Here is a 16,020-nt window from a genome sequence, read left to right as displayed (position 1 = left end):
CTGAACCACTTGACACTCAGCAAACTCAATCGACACTTCCAGAAAATGGCACACATGGAAGAAGAGTATCCCTGTCCATCAAACTCCCCTTAGTTTCTCTGAAGTGCCATTAAGAATATCTGTTTTCATTGCAGAAGTACAAAATTAATCAAAACATAGCTCTGTCAAGATAGCAAAAATGTGAAGTAAAAAAGGTATCTCTTGGTTACTTGGCCTCCTGCTAAAACCATCCATGGAAATTTGCATGTAGCCATTGGATAATAAAAAAGAGGCTAGGAGAATGAGAGGAAGTATACTGGTCTTATCTTAATTGGGTGAAACTCACACAACAGCATAAGCAACTGAACAGGAGATATAAAACTTGTCTTTCAATGCAAAGGCCACAGTAAAAGCCACAGTTACCTATGATAGTGCACTACACATTTAAATGAAATTGTAATTCCCAATCCAAGCAATTCAATTCCATATTCAGCTATTTGATGAGTCTGTCCAAATGATTAATACAAAATGAAAGAAAACCAAATGGCACTAGATTCAAACTTAAACAATCACAAGAAAGTTTTATATAAAAAAGCCAAACATTTCCAGCAAGTTCCTATAAGGGTAATTAATTCTTCAATCTGTGACCTGTTTATTGCATAACCCAAATGTGACAATCTCTCAGTAAAGACTCATGACTTGTTTTGGTGTAGTTAAAACCTTGACATCTTTACACTACGAATTGTTGTGTTTTCTCACATCTGATTATGTGATGAATATGATCAATATATTGCTTATAGTTGCTTAAGCTCAATTTTGTAAATCTCTCTCTGAAAATAACATACATACACTTCCAATCATGCAGACAATGGTTATATGTGTTTTTTTATTAGCCCAAAGCACCATACATACCGAAGGTTTCCAAGTTCAAAATACAAACAAGCATCCTTGTGAACAGTTTTATCCTGATCAGTTCCATCATGGAAGGCTGCAATGGGACAGTACAGGCGTAATGCAAGTGTGCCTGATTGTGGTTTACGGTAGGCCTCAGTTTTTGTCATTATTAGGTAGTACAGTACTTTTTGCAAAAGGTATGTTATTCGAACACTGACAGAAACAGTATCACCAGGATCTTGGAAAGTTTTGTGTACTTTAGCTCTCATTAGTGTGTGTCACTTTGAGGCAGCAGGATTTTTGTCCAAAGCTCTAATTTAACACATGATAAACCTCTTGGTTAAGTTTATTGCTGCTTACTTTTGTAGTAACAGCATGAAGTAATGGAAAACACACTTATTGTTTGACTGCTCAAAAGCTAAAGACACCTCTTTACAATGGAAAACTATCTTTTTAATTAAAGAACTTATATACAACACATACTTCTTCATCACACAAAGCAGAGACACTTTCCCAGGCCCCTGGTAGAAAGCTACCAAAACGAAACTCTCAAGTTAATAAATTATCTACATTCATCTTTTGAAATAAAATAGCTAAAAACTGAATTCAAACTATGGATATTTTCCCGTATCTCCACAAACACAAGACAGCACATTTCTTAGCAATCTCAAATAAAAATCTATGGAAATAGCACCAATTCTACCTGTCCTAGAAAACTGGTGCAACAAAGATGGATCCTTTTCTTCAACAGTCAAGGAACATTTTGGCAAGAATAAGAAAGACTAAATTATTTTACTGTCTATAGCTACAAATCATTAAACTAATCCAACTCTTCCGTGCTGTCAGAAATGCAGCCAGCTACTCTCATCAAGTCTCTGTAGACAGGACTGAGAAATACAAGATGATAAAACTAGGTTTTATTTGCCCAATACTATTAACACCCTACACTTTATTGTACATATTTATTTTTTAAAATGCCATCAAATACATAGCTCTTTTTTTTCCCTAGCCATTGAAAGCTCAACATTCTCAAATAAATGGGTTCTACGGGGTTGGTTTTTCCAAGTTAAAAAATTCTACAGACCTAAATTGAACTCCAGTAGATCTAGACTAAAGAACTATCAATACATTTGCATTAAAGCTTCTTAAGAAATGGGAATCGGAAGAACTCAAAGAGTACAAAAATACCTTGTAAAAAAGGGTTACATTTAATACTTAAAGGGCCTTGCCTGATAAACCCCTATCACTTCTATTAAACTTCAAGAAAATGCTTTTGGTTTTTGTTTGATTTCACCTATTAGCTCAATAAAAGGTCACTCTGTAGCCTTGTTTTCACTAAAGGAATAAGTTTCAGGGAATAACAATGATGTCGCATTTCCAAACACAAAAAACCCGAGACATGCAATTAAAATCTTCATTATTTTTCCCATCATAAACCACTTCAAAAATACTTTCTGAAAAATGGTTTTTCACCCTTTTACAATCAAAAAATTGAAAGGAAAACTGGATGAAATGATCAGCTAAGGATTATCTGTAAACTAAAGTATTAATCGTGTAAAAAATATTTAGTATGCTGTGTCCTGGCTTTTACATAACATGTAAATTCACTGGGTTTTTTTACATACTCTCAAGAATTTTACTGTGTCCTAAATCACAGATATAACCTTCTAATTCCAAGGTTCGTTTTTCCTCTCACACATCACCATCAGTACTAACATAAAATATTAAATTACAATTTTCTTTGTGAGTAATACAAACTCAGCAAGTGCATCAATGTAGGTTTCAAAATAATTATTTGGTTTAGAATATGAAAAGGATACTTTTAAAATCACATTTTCATTTATTTTTTCTTGAATTTATAAAAGTCTAAATTAATACAAATCTACTTCGATGATTAGTTTTCTTAACATCAATAGATTGTTCACATGAAAGCAAACACCTAATCAACATCATGACTCTGAGCATCTGAAATATTTTGGAACACACAGGAAGAAATCTTAAATTCAATACAGAAAACCTTCCACGAACTTCACCTACAAACATCTCAGGAGAAGATCAATCAACACATTTCGTCTTTAAACAATGCTAACAGCAACTGACTTGTAACTGTATATTCTCATTTCTTGTGGTTTGAAAACTTTCATATTACTACGTGTTTCTGTCTAAAATAAATATATAAAACATTCTGTGTGTGTGTATGTGCATACATACACATAAAATCTGCCTTGCTTGTTTAATATCATTTCCCATGAGCCTCTCAGACTTTGGTACACAAATACAGATCTTCAACTAGTGCCTAATCAGTTGTTACATTAACTAATCCAAGTCACTAATCGCAACTCTTTTCTATCATACTCCATTATGGGCATACAAAGTTTTACTTGTACTCATTTAATAGTATGTCCTTCATTCATTCCAAGGTGGTAAAAGTTTAATGACTTTTACTTGAATTATATATTAATTTATGATAATTTCTAATTAACGCACCTGCAATACATTTCTCAGAAAAAGCTATTTCTAATTTTTTTACACATGCAAAATACCCACAACAGTCACTGAATGAAGCTATGTTATTAACTTTCTCTGAAAGCCATCAGCAAAGTAATTTACAAATACACGCAACTCTTCAGTGGTGGACCACATTAGGAAAACCTATTTTCTGTACAAGCTATAGTAAGTAAATGGAATGCAGTGTAATTACAAAGAGAGCTACCCTCTTCTAAAAGAATACTAAGTGCAAGCAATTCAAGTTACTCTTGCCCTCTAAATCAACCACTCAGTTTGCTGACTTTGCATGCAAAACAGAGCCACAATTTTACCCCTCAAGATATCTTAACAACATCAACTTCACTGGGACAGCTTCATCTTTAGAAATAGTAAATGCAATTTCTCTTTTGAAAGAATCATACGTTATTAAACACACATCTAGATACAAAACTTGACAAGCTCCAAAGCCCATTCATGAAGAGTGGTTATCATACCATACTTCAAGGTATCTGATCAAGTGTGACAGGACCTTTCTGCTCACTACTGGATGAGGAAATGTAACAACCTACAGCATGCAGGATGTACTGACACCTGAAGACTTACAGCATAAAGCAGCCTGCTACTGATTTTAGTTTCATCTCATGAGACTATTTTTCTTTAAATCCCTCTTCACCAAATCAAGTAATTTTCCCATTGCCACTTTCCAGATAACAGAAATACAAATCTAAAACAGAAAACTCCCGGAGAATGCAGATGGCTTATAGTCTTTAGATTGTCATGCAGAAATTATTTTGACCTCTGACTTTCAAGATCTGTTCTGATGTAAAGATAGATAGACAGACATACACCTTTTATCTTATATCCCTTTCATGTGAAATCTTTTTTTCTAGTTAATTAATCACTGAGAGATATGAGTGCTGTGGCAATTTTGAAAGAGACGATTGTCATATTAATACCTCACTAGAAGAAAGCTCATTATTTTTCTCCAACTTGAGCCAGTGAGAACAGCAGTTTGGCAAGTTCTGTCATCCTTCATCACAAAAAAAAACCTCATGCAAGGCCTAGAATTTGCCCCAGTAACACATTGCTGTGCTCCATTCTCAGCTGTGAGTCATTTCCCCCAAACCCTGCTTGCTCTCGAGCTGATCTTGCAACATCTGATTTAGGAGTTTTGCTTGCAACAGAAAACAGCTCACATAAAATTTCTGCAAGTCTTCCCACTTAAAAAAAGAAAAAAAAAAAAAAAAATATATATAAATATATACAAATTGACTTAAAAGTTAATGACAGCTTCTGGTAGAAACCAGGAACCTGCTACTGCTTTACATTTCCATTAAAGCTTCATTTCTCCTCCACCAGCTTCTTAGCATGCAGGATTGAGAGAGAAGAAAGGCAGACTGTGGCTTGCCTCATCAACAAGGTATGGCTGATCCATGGCCATCAGGATGGACCACACTGAAGGAGCTCCTTGATTTGCTGCCTGTGCTCATCACCAGCAGCTGCTCAGGGCTGAAGGTGGGTGGGAGAAGGAACAGAGCACGTCAAAGACACAGGGACACACAGCCTGCTGTGCATGGCTAAGGGACTGCGTCTGCATCCTGAAATGCCAGCAGAGCAAGTCTGACCTCTGCACAAGAGAAGACATTTAAGGAAAAAGAATGACTAGGAGAAATTCTCTGTATGATTTAATAAGGTGGGGGAGGGAGAACACATTTTGAACCACAGACAATAGCTCTTCTATCACTCAAAACACATCTCTACAGCTCAAATGTCAATGAAGGTTTTTCCAAAATATTACTCAAAATCTCTCATTAGAGCAAGAAATATCCTTTTTCGTGTTTTTCAGAGATGCTCTAAGTGGAAAACATGATGATTACATGATGAGCTGTCGCTCAGCTACAACCCACTCAGTTCTATTACTGCTCCCTACAGCTGCTTTAACATTCACTCAGCTCAGTTACCTTTTATATTCATTACATGCAAAAATTCTCAAATGTCCCTTATGACACAGGGTAATCCTTGACCTCAGTGTCCAAACTGATTTGATCTCTTTTCACTTTAGTGGCATTTAGTACTGAATTGTGAAAGAGAGCAAGAACCCTGTTTTCCCATCATTTGTATTCCTGCACCACACACATTTTTCTCTGCCCTTCCATTTGCTCTCTAGAAGACTGAGGTTATATGGTACAGTGCACCATTTGCATATCAAAAGCAACAGCACATTACAGAAAAACTAAAAGCAGCCATTTTTCTGTTTTTTTTCTGGTGACTAAGAGCTTAAGACATGAAAACAACTTCCTTCCTCTGAATTTGTAACTCCAAATTCAGGTGTAACTTAGTTAATCAAGACTTGTTCAGATAAATATATTTAATATAAAGAAGTTCCCCTGCTGCCACTATTACTTGATACTTATCTATCAAAGACAGAACTCCAACAGTCTTGCCACTACCATGTTTTTACAGAGAAGTAACAGATAATGGACGCATAGAAGACTGAGATCTCAAATGCAGAGTACCATTCTCTGTAGCCCTTAGAGGATTACAAATCATCTGGAACACTATATCCCTTTTATTGCACTTCAGGTGATAAAAAGGGAGAAGCTTCTGAAAAGCGCTAGGTGGACTTAGTGGCTGAAGTCATGTATCTTATGGTGAATAAGTAGTTTTCTCTTTAATAGTTGCCAAAGCAGACACCAAATTTCTCATACATTACTTGGAAAAAATTACATTCATCCTTCTAGAAAGACTTCCTTTTGTAGTTTCTAGATCTATGCTGATTCTTCCAAGAGACTGAAAAGCCTACACCATACACACACGGAACCAAAAAAATCAGATTGTCAAGAACCTGGCTTCCCCTCAGTTTAATTGGAAAAAAGCATGAGAAAAGTAGCCAGGTTTCAGCACATATAGTCCTACTCTCTGGCAGTCTAAACCAAACAAATGAAGGATCTTTCGATAGAACTTCATAAACTGGTAAGAGACAAAAGGCACAAAAAACACAAATAGGTACTTACACCTGGCAAAGACCAACGTGATCTAAAGTAGCATGGCTAACCACAGCTTCACAAGAATAGTCAAATTCAAACCAAGGCTGACTGGATATGTATGAGTTAGAAGTGAGCATTTTTCACAGCTGTATTTCTCATGAAGCACAGAGAAGAATCTTAAAATTCCCAATTCAAACAGCATATGCAAACCTATTTGAAAAAAATGACAAAGTCAGCTGTCAAAACTATCTTTTTTGCCTTGCTCCATCTTCAGTCCAATCCTGCCCTTCTTTCTGCCTGCCTGATGTATTCAGAGATGAGAGCTGGAGTCACTTCCTCTTGTCCGTCCTATTTAACTAATGTAATTCAACAGAATAAAATAAACCATTCCTGCAATAGCAGGAAGGCACATAGCGAACCACGGAATACCAAATATACCAATTCACTTTATTCAGTGGATACAAATTTCACCCAGAATACCTCACTGTAACTGACTGACACTAAAACAGAACAAATAATTCAGTAATCACACCTGCACCCAGAACAGTCTGTCTTGTTCAGTACTGAGGTCATTCAGAGAGGGGAGTTTGCAGCTGCTGTACTTTACATAAACACAGAGCTTCCAGGGAAATTTGAATGCTTACTGCTTCCCCCTCCACCTCCAATACCCCTCATCCCTTTTTTTTTAGACTATAATTTTCCTATATGCTGTGGAAAACTATAAATTTCTATCCACCACTGCTTTTTGTGGGCAGCTGTTTTCTAGTTTGAACATTAACTACATCACAAATGTCCTATTGTAAATCACAGAACTGTCCAATTATTTTAGTATTATATTAACAATAGATTTTTAACTGTTTTTATAGCATAGGAAATAAAAATTTAAACCACGTAATTACTTATTGAAAAGCAGTCAAGAGTTTTTAAGCGAAATGCCCAACAATTCAGGTAAGTGTGACAAATGTTCCTGCATTTTATGCTTACATACTTATAGCCTTTTGGTGGCAAAATGACCCAGGGTGCACTCACTTCTTCACAATGCTGACCCTCCTCCTCCACATCTGGCATAAACAAATAGCTTACAATAATGAAAATAGTTATTGTCCTTTCTCATGTGCTAAATGTATATTCTCTTCACAACATCCTTAAGGGTTCGCTTTTATTGCAAGTATTACCCAATACACACCTTCTCAGTCTTTGCCAAAACCACATTACCAGCATAGTTTAGGAAATACATAGAAAGTATGAAATTCAGATGTATAGGATAGTCAATCTTATGTTGATACTTAACATTTAACAGAGTAAGTCTAAAAATTGCCCAACACAACTAAAATTTTTGTAAACCCCAAGATAAATAACTAAAATATATATACTCACATATCTTTTACCTACATTGAAACAGATTCAAGCTCTCATTTTGTCAACAGCTCTGCAAGAATGCACCTTTTTTTACCCATATTCCCAAAACAAGCTGCAAAGGAGAAATAGCAGATGTTTCAGTATCGGCCAGTCTAGGTGTCCTAATTGAGCACAAAGTCCCTCAGTGGAGCAAGCTGGGCATCCTGCTGCAATAAGCATTCTTAATGGGACCCAATCAAATTCTCATATACACTGGTACAATAAGCAGGAAGTTCAATAACAAAATAAAGGAAATTATTTGCACATTTCAATACATTAAAATAACGCAGGACTTCCATTCTTCTCTATTTGAGTTCCTGCGTACATGTAAAAGAGGACGAAGAAGTAAAATTTTCCATTTCTACTATGGATTGTGCTAGAAGTAGCATCAAAAGATGGAAATGTGTCTCTGCCAGTCCTGCTGATGTCATCTAGTCAACTGTTATGAAAAGTACTTACTGAAATGAGTGGCAAAATCACCATTGCCTTCTATAACAAAGAATCCTCTCTGAAGCTAAAAAAATACAACATGGTTGTTTTGCACTTTTACTGAGGGTGCTTGCATTACATCAGCTTTTGCATCAAAGCTGGTAGTGCAAAGAGGAAAGCAAAGCCAAATTTATGAACTGATGTAATCAAGCCTAGCATCTCTGTGGGGTTTTTTGTTCCTATGGTCACAATGACATCAGACTGCTCTGCCTATTTAGTAGTTGGAGGGCAATGACAGTTCTTCACCTCTGCTCACACACTTCTCTTTTCCTCCTGCTCATACATCCTGGCACATTAGAAGTCAGCTTGCGTTTCAGTGGGACACAAAACAACACTTGCCTCTAATCTCTCTGTCTCTTTCCTCTCCTTTCTCTCAATGTTTCCAGCTATTGCAGGCAAAGGCAAAACTTCACTTAAGTGGAAAGGGGGGAAGGAGGAATCTCAGAAATTTAACAAAGGACATCTGAACACTGTTAAAGTGGGTCATGAATTTGCACATTGGAACACACACTGTTCAAATAAAAGCAGCATTTTAAGCGTAGCAGGTATTTATCCATGCCCAGAGCTGGCCTGGAAAGATTATAAAGCTGTTTGTCTGCCTGACAGCATGGGGAGATGCTTAATTGGCAACTCCAGCCCCACAGGCACCCATACTGTAGTTCAATTAACAGGCCTGGCACTCTCAGTTTCTAGTATGCATGGGTCTGTAACCTGTAAGTAACTTTATTTTCCTGTATCACCTCTAAAATGGAAATAACTATGCTAAACTTAAAAGGACTTATCAACTGAAGAGAAATTGATTCACTTTCTTTTCACCATCCAGCCCTGGAATTCCCCATTTAATTAACTCTCATCTGAAACACAACACCCAGGCCAGATCTATGCTCTGCTCTGAAATTAGCAACAGCTAACTTAGTACTCAAAACACAAAAACATACACTAATTCCTCTAAAAAATATATTTTGCAGTTCTCATTTGTGCTGTAGAGCATTTGCAAGCAGCTTTCATATTCTACGACCAGGCTAAAAACATTTTTTCCACAAAGTGAGTTCTTACACAGCCTCATCACTTAGAAATGAACTTCACCAGAATAAAGAAAACATATTTACACATGGAAAATAATCTAAAGCTTACTGACAAATTTAATCTGTTACTGAAACATACCAGTATATACACAGTATATGTTTTAAGCTTTCTGCTTTCCTACCAAGAGATTTCTTGATTCCACCCTGCTATGTAGCACACACAAATCTGCACAGCAACTGGTATCAAAACTCACCTAAAAACCTCAAAATATTTACCATCAATCCAGCTAACCTATTAACCGAACAACCCCCCGCCCCCACCTCTTCCTTTATGTCTTAAACTGTTGGGAGAAATTAACAAAAAGAAAATAGGGAGTATGTTAGATATTCATATTTCTAGATTATATTTTTTGTCTTCTTCACTGAACTACATCTTCTGCAAGGAAGACAACATTATAAAGCACGTAAACTACAGTAAAAGTCACCTTGACATAGACTGAAAAAAGTCAATCTTACCTACGTAACTATCTAGCATATCACATATTTCTTTTGTTATCCATCTCCTATATTCTGAAGTCAGATATTTTCCACAGATTTTTTAATAAAATGTAGACAGTAAGAAAATAATTATTCTCTATAGCTGAACTGCTTACTTCTGTCTCTAAAATGGCTTTTTATTTGTCAGGTGTCCTTCCAATTTATAAGAGAGCATAATCCCCCCATATGTGCTATTATTTTTGAGCAGCTTACCAAGTAAAATGCAAAGAAATGTACAAGCGTTCTAATAACTAGAATCAAACGCATCAGAAAAGATGTGCCATAAATATAATAAGTATGTTTTTATGGACAGAAAAAAGTTATGTACATATCAAAATGTATATTGGTATTATATGCTTATAAAATCTATATGTGATACATAGATATATCTATACTGCATCTATGTTACCTATGTCTACCTACGTATATTACTGATATATTTATATAGACAAACATACATAATCTATAGATAATCTAGATAACTAAGATCATTAACACCACTTTATTTCCCCCATTTGGCATAAGCTGTCAATTCATAACAGAGAACTTGATATACATGAGTCATTAACCCCTCTGTAAGCCATGCAGCTAGAGCCTAAAGGATTGATTTAATATTCTTCTTCCTGGCAGCTAGAAGACATCTGACAACACAGAATGAAATACTGCATTTAACTTATCCATAGGCTTATTCCACCGAGACCCAGATGTTTTAGCAAAAGACAGAGAAAATAAGTTCCATAATTTTAGATTCCATAATTTAGGGGATGGGAAACATGTTAATACAAATGCCCTTGTTTTACTAATTTCTACCAAAAATTAGGAGGTATGAATTAAAAAAAACCCGAAACAACCAAAACCAAACAAATAAAAACTATCTTTAGTAGTAACCATTCTTATTTCATTAGCTTGCCTTTTTTTTTTTTTTTTGATGTGTGTCAAGGTACCTTATGTTGCAGAAACCATTAAGAAATTTTCTAGAGGACATTCCATATTATCTATCAAGACTTTTCCCCCCCCTAAACTTCTCAACTTATTGATTCTTCTCTTCCTTCCCTGGCAGGAAGAAGTCAGATTACAACAGATGACATGCACCTCTTTCTAGTTTTGTCACTTGCATTAAGCAGTATATAATAAAACACAACTAGATCATAATAACAAAAAAAATAGACTGTAAGGTAATTATGTTCCATTTAATTTCAAAAACCTTCCAGCACCATTTATTTCATGCCTTCATTTAACCTGCAAGATCTTGAGAAATTATTATTAATTTTTTTAACAGAAAAAAAAAAAAAGGAGAAAGCATTCAGTGTCAGAGGTGACTATGACAACAGGCAAGAATTTTAAACACACAGTCCCACCTTCTCCAACTCTTCACAGAGTTTAGATCAATCTATCACATGTTCTGTTGGCAGTGTGGAGAAGGGTAACAGTCTGCCAGGTATTTTGAACTTGATCCCACTCAGGTTCACTCCTTTGCCAGCTGCCCTCAGAATGTGCCTAAGTACCATCAGATGAACCAGTCATTTATAGAAACACTTTTCATTGGTATAATCTCAGGCACTTCAAATCTTTCAAATAACCAAATGGAAGGTTTCAAAATACAGTCACTTGCTGTAGTGACAAAGTAACGAGCTACGAATTGCTGTACAAAGGTCGAATTAGAGAACAAAAGAAGTGTTAGAAGTACAGATCAAAGTGATTAAAAAACGTTCAGAAGATATAATTAACATGTAATTTAAGTAAGATTGACTCTTCACTGTAACAACTTGCCCACTTGCAGAGATCTATCAGAAACCCAATTGTGTACAATTGCAAGTATTCGCTTTCAAAAGAAGTATATTTTTGCATTTCAGTTTGCTAAAGATTTCATTTTGTGTAAGCAAGACAGTTGGAGAGAGATGAGTTATGGGTTTTTTTACAAAGAACAGAAGGCACAATATAAAACCACAATTGCCTTGTTACATACATATTATCTGAATCTAGAGAGAAAAAATAATCTTTACCTTGACTATAAGTGACTGAATTCTGATCAAGGAAAAAATATTCCCCAAGTCTACCTAGGCTTCATCAGCTCTACCTTTGCATTGAAAGAAATCTAATCTTGCATGTTAGAAGGCTGACCTCTTACATTGTCCACTGACTAATGAAGAATCACACATACAACAACTTATATATACATTTCACAGAATGACAGAATCATCACAGTTGAAAAAGACCTCTAAGACCACTAAGTCCAATTTGTACACTTCAGTAAAGTATATCACCCTTCCAAAAAAGACAAAGGTGTTCCATAATGATATCACAATATCTTTACATATGAATAAAATGAAAATGTGTCCAGAAAGCACACAGCTTCACGTTCATTAGAAAGACTGTCATCTTGCAGAAGTAAAAAGCTGTTCAAGTCAAGAATAAAACAGTCTCTGCCTAAAATCCCCAACTGAGCAACTGTGTTACTGAATAGAAGGAGACTAGGCAGCACAGGAAAAAGACTCAACTGTAGCAGTCAGAAAATACAATGGGGCTTGCAGCTGGAACTGAGTTCAGCTATAGGCTGGAGTCAAAACAGTGGAGTTGACCATAAACAGAGTTTCAAGTTGCACAAAGCTGCACTATCATTCTACCAAATAGCACAAAAGAGCCTGCAATGCTGTTTCAACAAAACTTCAGATATTACAAAATAATAACAGTATCTGGCAAACTGGGCCTCTAACTTCAACTAGGTGACCTTAACTTAATTGTAGCATTTCCCACTGACAAACAAACTGAAACAAAAAACCCACAGTAAGAAGAGGACAAGATGCCTAAAAAAAAATAAATAAAACCTAGTTGTCTTTCACTCTCTCTTTTAATATGTTCACCTATCATAGGTGTAAAACAGATAGTAACACCAGGACAATGACATGGTAGAAAAGGGACATGACATCCTCAGTTCCTGCTTTGTAACTCTGCTTTCCAAGTGAGGTATTGTAAAAACTGAACTACAGCTCAAACTTTAAACAGAACAGAAAAGCTTTTAATTTACTATGCAAACCAACAAACCAATTAACACTTGAACAGACTTCAGGACACACTGTAGTTCATCCCTGGGATAGCATTTACAAAAGTCATACACAGCTTCACCAAAGCCCTAGCAGAAATTTACTTTGTGTAGAATAATCTGATGTTCTGGACAGGTGGTGCTGCTCAGAGCAGACCAAGTATTTCAGAATAAAAAACAAGCCCACAATTTGCACTGTGCTTCTCAAGAATCTGAGGAAATTCTTCACTGCGAGGGTGGTGAGACCACCAGAGAAGCTGTGGCTGCCCCATCCCTGGAAGTGTTCAAGGCCAGGTTGGATGGGGCTCTGAGCAACCTGGTCTAGTGGGAGGTGTCCCTGCCCATGCAGGGCTGTTGGAATTAGACAATCTTTAAGGTTCCATCCAACCCAAATCGTTCTATGATTCACATGTATTTTTTTTCCATCTCTCAAATTACATCCTTGAATTACTCACATAATAAGGAAAAGTGTGAGGTTTTTTGATGGGCAGAGGGGGAGTGCTATGGGGGAGAGCTCATCATGAGAGAATTTCACAGAATCAGCACTGAGGTTGGCAGGAAGTTCTGCAGGTCACCCTGTCCAACCTGCCTGCTCAAGCAGGGCCACCTAGAGCCAGTTGCCCAGGACCACATCCAGCTTTTAAGCATCTTCAATGATGGAGATTCCACAACACCCCTGAACATCCTGTGCCAGTACTTGTTCACCCTCACAATGAAAAAGAGCTTCTTGATGTTCAAATGGCACCTCCTGTGTTTCAGTTTGTTCTTATTATTTACTGTTATTTTTACAGAACTCTCACACCTGAAGCTTTAATAATCCCAAACAGACAACTGTACAAAATCCCATGGTGACAGAGTAGTTAAAAAAGGACAAGTATCATTATAAAAACTCAAGTAAGCTAATGAGGACAACAACTTTTACTTGCAGCCAAATGAGAATTCAAAGCCTAAAAAGCCACAATTCAAACAGAACCTTACAGACTAAAAGAAATTAGAGTCTGTCTGAAAAGAGACATTGGTCCTGGGCTGGATGTATGGATGGCTACCAATAATCAAGTGTCTCTGCAAACAGATCCAGCTTCTTTGCTGCCTTGCACATCCACAGAGCTACCTGATCATCTCCTTAACATCTGCTGTCCTGTTCCAGCTGGCACCAAGTATTAGACTGACTTGCTCCATACGGTGCCCACTGCAATACGGTCCCAACCCCACCCCCACTATTTCTAGTTAGGTTCTCTAGAAGCTGCTGCTGCATTGGAAACTGAATACAGGAATAAATCTTTAATGTCTTACATTGTCATTTAGGATTTTCCTGATACAAAAACAAACCCAGTATTTAGGTGAGATGGCACACAAAGTTCTCTGTCTCATGCAAGCTGGGTTTATCAGCCAGGTGCAAACCACTCTTATTGCACACATATGGTACATCTGATCCAAACACATGGTGTCAAAACACCTAGGATTTCTGTGCATCTGTAGCTCCAGAGGAACTATGACTCCAACTGAATGTCCCATGGCCAAGTGATTAGAGCCACTACAGGAATTCCCAGGCAATTGTTCAAACACCTCACAAAGCACCCAGACAAGAACCAACCTCGCACAACTGGAGACACACAAATCCACAGTATCTCAGTGAACAAATCACTGAAACAAGATAGCAAACCCTTTCTAGATAGTAGATAAACTTTATGAGAATTTGTCATTCCGACATGAGCTTCAGGAGGGACTTCAAAGACTTCAGAACACAGACGGTGAAAGTCGATATATGATAATGCTACTTTTATTGGGGTTTAATTTACCTAAAATCTTAAAGCCTACCAATAAACAGAAAATAAAGCTGCTCTTCCTAAATAGCTTCACCCTAAAAAAGAAATTATGCAAGGCAGTCTATGTTCTCTATGTTGAGAAATTTTCACTCTAGACAAATGGTTTCTATTGCTGAGGCAGACATTAACCTATATATTACTAAAGAGAGTGATTTCCCTGTTCAGGTTATCTCCATCTCTCTCTTACAAGAACATTTCTTAAGAACAGGAAGGTCCTCCTTGTAGAAGAAAAAAAAAAATATCTCTACCATCTTTCAAGAGGATCTTCTTGTAGCTTTAGGGTTTTGTGCATATTTGTGTATCACAGACTTGACAAATACTGTCAATGTCACAGTAAAAAGAAAACTGTTTCCATAATTTTGTGTTCCATCCGAGACATTAACAAGAAAACACAATTTCAATTCTGTGACCTGCTTCTGGGGGCAAAAGAAACATTATGGATCATATTAGACAGGCAACGACACCAAACCACTGACTCTCACTGTTGTAACCTGAGCAGAGGGCCCTGAACAAACATTGAAGAGATGCCTGAGAAGAAAGTATAAAGTGTAACCAGCTCTTATCTACAGTATTTGTCTCCAGATGACAAGAAAGAACTTTTAAAAATCTAGCCTGAAACAAGATTTTTGCGAAGTTGTCTAAGCAAGGCTTTTACAATCTGCCCTAACATATGCACCTTTCACATACATTTCGCATCTCAGTTTGCTTTCCAAACAAGTAAAGATTTTTAATTTATTTCCCAACATGAAATAGCAGAGAACTGCCTGTCAGCTCAGTGAAGACATTTGGCCCTGAATGTAAATAGATAATAAATAATAATAACAGATAATTTTACTCAGAGAAGGCCAGGATCTACTCTATTGGTAATCCTGTCCCCCATGGACTATTCCAAATGCACAGACAATCAGAGCCAAATAACAGCTTGCGGAGTCAGAAGCTACCTGAACAATACTTCTCTTGACCTTGCAGGCACTTCTCAGACCCAACTGAGGGCTGTGAGCACTCCTGTCCAAAAATACTGCAGTGCTACCTGACTTGTACAGGGCATGTAGAGCAAGCCACTGAAAATTCCTGATCAATCACTAGATGGTTAAACTGAAGCCACTATTATATATACAACGCAACAAGGAAAACAAGTCATCTCGAACACCTAAGTAGGAAAGAAGACAAATTAAAAATCTGAATGGAACTCCCCTCAATCCTGCACTTCCTTCTGTTGTCTTAGAGTACCATGTAAAAACATAGCAAAAAAGGATGGAGTTTATATCTAAATGGACAATTAAGTTCCTCAGCCAGATAATGCAAAGTTGAGCTAGCTGCCTGTGAGCATGAAAAATTTCCTATGAAAGAGTCCTGCT

Source organism: Chaetura pelagica, unplaced genomic scaffold, assembly GCF_000747805.2.
Source record: "Chaetura pelagica isolate M959 unplaced genomic scaffold, ChaPel_1.0 scaffold222, whole genome shotgun sequence".
In the NCBI taxonomy this organism is placed as follows: domain Eukaryota; kingdom Metazoa; phylum Chordata; class Aves; order Apodiformes; family Apodidae; genus Chaetura; species Chaetura pelagica.
Note: the sequence above shows the minus strand (reverse complement) of the source record.